Source organism: Nuphar pumila, chromosome 3 (assembly GCF_984573655.1).
Source record: "Nuphar pumila chromosome 3, dmNupPumi1.hap1.1, whole genome shotgun sequence".
Taxonomy (NCBI): domain Eukaryota; kingdom Viridiplantae; phylum Streptophyta; class Magnoliopsida; order Nymphaeales; family Nymphaeaceae; genus Nuphar; species Nuphar pumila.
In genome coordinates, this window is record NC_143251.1 from 18,874,734 (window position 1) to 18,880,671 (window position 5,938).

Sequence of the window (5,938 nt, forward strand, 5' to 3'; positions counted from 1 at the left end):
TTTTGTACTTATAAACAACACTAAGTTACTTAATTGATCGTGATCACAATAATTGTTTATGTCTGTGCGTAGGTTCGCCATGGTGATGTTAAAGATCAAGGAATATGTGATTTAGAAAATGGTCCGACCAAAGTTGTGCAATGCTACAACGGGTATATCGTAAATGGTTATCGATTCCATACAAAAGACTACGGTATAAACAAATCAACGATAAATAGTGGCGTGTGTGTCAAGGGTAGCAGCTACGGTGAAAATGAACATGATTACTACGGTGTTATAGAGGAAATAATGGAGTTGACTTACTTAGGCATGAATAACAGGGTTACGGTATTCAAGTGTCATTGGTTTGATCCAACTGCAACAAGACTCGACAAAGCTTCAGGCATTGTGGAGGTGAATCATAAATCCAGGTTTGGAACATATGAACCATTCATATTAGCCTCGCAAGCTCAACAAGTTTATTATACTTCATATCCGAGTATAAAAAAGTCAGATAGAAATGAATGGTGGGCAGTTTGCAAGGTGAAATCCAAACTATACCCCGAGTATGATCAGTTACAAGAAGATGAGTTAGCTGAAGACAGTGATTACTATCAATCAGATGATGTCTGTGACTTCGCTTATGGTCACGATGTTGCGCATGATATGCATGTCATATCTCCATTGGCTGATGAAACATTCATAGAGGAATGTGATCCAAATGATGTACCAAGTGGATGGGCAAACAATGAAGAAGAAGAAGAAGAAGAAGAAGAAGAAGAAGAAGAAAGTCAAACTAGTGACGAGGAAGAATTCTCAAGCTAGTGAAAAAAATCTTATACTACAAACCTCTATTTAAATGCATTGTAATACTTGATGTGAGTTGTATTGCAATACTTGGTGTGAATGATTAAAAATTTTATTTCAATGTATTGTAATACTTGATACGAATGATTCGAATGCATTGTAATTTATCTGAATGTATTATAATTTATGCAATTAACGAATGATTTGAATTAGTGCAATACTTGATGTCAATGATTTGAATTATTTGAATGCATTGCAATGCTTGATGTGAATGACTTGAATGCATTGTAATACTTGATGTGAATTATTTGAATGTATTGTATGACATATGTTATTTGTTAGAATATGGTTCGTGGAGGTTATAGTGGTCGCTCATCCAGTAGTAGCCAGGCTCAACCTTCATCTTCACGGGCTCCTGTGATAGGTATATCATATAACTAATTAGATGCTTGATTAGTTCAAATGCACATTCTGAGAACTTGGTGTGTATTTTTTTACAGATGATGTTGCGCCTGTATACGACCCACCTACACCAGTTGATCGCACAAGTCAACAGCCAACACAGGAAACAGGGTCTTCACAGGCTGGCACAAGAAGACTCATTCGAATAGTGTATATCGATAATCGACCGTAAGTATTTTGTTTTCAATTATTGCATATCTTTTAAATATTTTATATTGATATTTACTGTGTAACAATTCATGTGCAGCACGAGGTTTGAGCCACAAGAAGTAGTACGGGAGATTAGGAATTCACTTCTTCAACATCTACCAGGACCAGTTGCTCAATGGAAAGAGTACCCAAAGGAGGTATTAGACAGATTGTGGTCCTCATTCATGGTATACAGTTGTTCCTCATAGTTAATGTGTTTCATATTTAATTTATTTAAGCAATGTCTACTAACTTTCTGAAAATATTTGTAGGCTTCGAATCGCTTTGCAACTACGGTGGAAGAAAATGATGCAAGGAAGGTGTGGCAGAAGGTGGCTGCCAATCGATTTGCAGACATGCTGCACACTATGAAGACTGCAGCAAAAAAAGCATCTGGCGTAGTAGATGATCCATTACTGTGGAAGGGCCATGGTCCTATTACTATCAGGAGAGATTACTGGGATGAAATGTGCGATATGTGGGCGGGAGATGCATTTAAAAATCGCTCTGCGAAGGCTTCACAAAATCGATCGAAGATGCCCGAAGCCCATCTACACACAGGTGGATCTAAGACATTTGGGAGCCACCTAAAGAAAATGGTAACTCATCAATATATAATATTAATTTTATAAGTATAGTTGCAAATTTGTGTACTAAATCTTTTGTCATTTAACTTCGCAGGAAGCAGAAAAAGGAGGCAGTGTACCATATAAGGATGTGTTTGTAGAAACACATAAACGGAAGACCACGGGAGTCTTCGTATCAGAGAAGGCGAGAACGACAACGGTATGTATTAATTCTATTAATAATCATTGCAATATATATGCAAGTCATCATAATGTTATCATTAATTATTAATGAATACTTTAAACATTATTTTGTAGGAGGCATATGAGCAACAAATGGTAGAGCGATATGGTGAAGACGCTACTCAGCATCCATCATTTGATCCTACAGCATGGGTGACTGCAGCAGGTGAACCCAAAAAAGGTCGCGTGTTCGGGTTTGGGAGTAATATGAACACTTCACCAGTTATTGGTTCTTCCAGTTACGGCTCACCAACTTCTTGCGCCGACATAAGCTCCAAGCAGCCGACTATTCTTTCCGGTGATGATGTACGCGAGATCATTAATGAATCACTGAATAACTACTTCCAATACACCGTCGCCCCCTTTCTCCGAAATGAGATCAAGGCCGCTGTTCAGGATAGGGGATCTTCGATTCCAGGTCCCTCTCAGGTATAATCACATATATAGTTTTTTTGACTATCTTAAAGCACATCTGAGCATGGTAGAATCACATATAGAGTTTTTCTAGATGCCTTAGAACACATATGAACATGCTATAATCACATATTCAATTTTTTTACTGCCTTAGCACACATATGAGCATGATAGAATCACATATATATATATTTAACTTTTTGTCTGTCTTAGAGCACATATGAGCATGATAGAATCACATATAAAGTTTTTTTTATTGCATTAGAACACATAAGCATGCTATAATCACATATTCAGTTTTTTTACTGCCTAAGAACACATATGAGCATATTATAATCACATATTCTGTTTTTTGACTGCCTTAGCACACATATGAACATGCTATAATAACATATAGAGTTTTTTAACTGCCTTAGAACACATATGAACATGTTATATATCATTTATGATAGAATCACATATAAAATTTTTGGCTTTGCCTGCCTTAGAGCACATATGAGCATGCTATATTCACATATTCAATTTTTTTACTGCCTTAGAACACATACGAGCATGATCGAATCACATATATAGTTTTTTGCTTGCCTTAAAGCACATCTGAGCATGGTAGAATCACATATAGAGTTTTTTTATATGCCTTAGAACACATATGAACATGCTATAATCACATATTCAATTTTTTGACTGCCTTAGCACACATATGAGCATGATAGAATCACATATAGAGTTTTTTTATTGCCTTAGATCACACATGAGCACATGATAGAATCACATATAGTGTGTAATTTATTTCATTATATTTTGTTTATCAATACTGACTGTTCTTTTCTTGTGTAGGCTGCTAGCGATAATCAGGGTAGTGGAGCTGAAGGGACAGATAAAGACAATGAACAAGAAGACGCACAAAATCTTGGCGATGATTAGAGGACTGTGTTGAAGAAGTTCTATTTTTTTTATTTTTCCTAATTGTAATTGTTGAATTGTAAATAATTAAACTTTTTAGTTTTAAGGTGGAACGATTAATTATTATAGATACTTGTTATATGAATTTTTTTGTGTGGTTTGTTTTTTATTTACAGGAAATATAAATTGTACAGGAAATATAAATTGTACAGTTCTCCGTAATTAATTTTTAAATAATTTTTTTTTGATTTTTTTTCGTTTTTGCGACGGATTAGCGACGGATGATTCCGTCGCTATTCATATTAATCTAGCGACGGCTTAGCGACGGAATTAAATCCGTCGCCACGCCGTGGTCGCCGTTTAGTACCGGCGGATTGGCGACGGAATATAGCGCTCGTTATTCCGTCGCAATTAGCGACGGACTTGGCGACGGAATAATTCCGTCGCCAGTTAGCGTCGAAATATTCGCGACGTAAGCATACTGTCGCCGCGTTGTCGCTAATCCGTCGCTAACATGGTTAGCGACGGATTAGCGACGGATTAGCGACGAAAGGTGGTCGTCGCTAATCTACTGCTCTGTTGTAGTGTCTCCCTGACTTTTTTGAGTTGATCTGATCACATTCCAGTCCCCGTGACACCGCTATGTCTGCTGAGCTACCATACCTCACAACTGAGCCCATAACTCACGCCTCTTGGTACAATAATTATGTGCGTAGGCCCCCAGTGCTGCAACTTGATTCTCACCTTTAGACAAAATAATGGTGATGGCCTGGTCACATGAAGAGACGACCTCAACATGCACAACTGCATCATTCTATACAAAGGAAAATGCCTACACGTCTTCCCTTCAAAATGCCATACATTAGAAACTTATTGAAGGATCTCTTAAATTTCTCTCTCTCTCTCTCTATATATATATATATATATATATATATATATATATATATATATATATATATATATATATAGAGAGAGAGAGAGAGAGAGAGAGAGAGAGAGAGAGAGAGAGAGAGAGAGAAGATCAACATTATCACTCATGAAGATCAACAAAATGTTGAACCCATGAACCCAACAAAATAGAAAACAAAACTAAAATATAGAAAAATAAAAGCTAAAAAAAAGAAAACTACAGACAACTAGCAACAAACAACAAAGCCAAGCTCAAGCAGGATCCGCTGGATTAGAATAAACCACCAATGAGTGAACGTTGTTCAGACGGAAGGAAAGGTCTCTAAAATGCATACATAGAATCGCATATACATCAACCAGAGAGAGAGAGAGAGAGAGCATTAGTGCAAATATTTGTTTCTTTGAAGAACACCACATCCACCTTAGATTTATTCAAAATCTTTATAATCTCCCCACCCACGTCTGGCACATCCCCCTCATATTCCGCACAACTATCATCATAGGGGATGTTTGTGTGCTGCTGGAGGAGGCGCTGCACATAGGGCTGGTAAACAAACAGAGCAGCTCTCGACTTTGCTCGGTTCAGCTAGTCACAAACTCGTTTGTTCGTATAGTTGGCGAGTCGAGCCACAAGCAGCTTATTTAACTTAAAGGAGTTGAGCCCGAACACAATGTGTTCAGCTAGGCTTGGCTCGATAGTGCTAGTAAAGATTTATATATATATAAGAAGGATGAAAAAAAATATACATATGGACTATTAAGTGTAATTTATAAAAAGTTATATATATATATTTTTATGTATAATATATAAAAATGTATATACTATGTATAAATAACATAGAATGTTTTTATCGAGCCAGCTCCCTTTCGGCTCATCTCATTCAGGGACGAGTAGAGCTTGAGCTCGGCTTGGCTAAACACGAGCTCAATCCACTAGTAAAGGAACAGATCCTGAACATACCCTGTTCGGTTCGTTATTCTTGTTTACCAGCCCTATCTTCACCACAATCCACACCGAGCATCCTTCTGCAGTGACAAAATCAGAGGAAAGTGATTCCGCTGAAAGGGGGAGGTCTCGTTGATTTTCGTGCTCTCTTTCCGTGAGGCAAGATAGCCCCCTGTTTGCGTTGCGACAGTCTGGCCTGTGGAAATGCTTTGTTTATATACGCAGACACCCCAGTGTTTCTGTGGCATGCAAACGTGCCTTCCACGTCTTGGTACAACGGTTCCACTTTGTATTCCTTGTATGCTGTTCAAATTGGTATTTTAATAATCAATTTTCCAAAACAACAATAAAATTAGTAATCAGTTTTTTTTCTAATCGGACCATTTCAAAGATTGATTTTTATTTTATTTTATTTTAATAGTGACTGATTTTTTAAGAGGGCTGAAGCGGGCCATCTATGGGCCAGACTGCACTTAAAACCCGATGGGCCAAGCTGGGCCAGCCCAATGCACACCCCTAC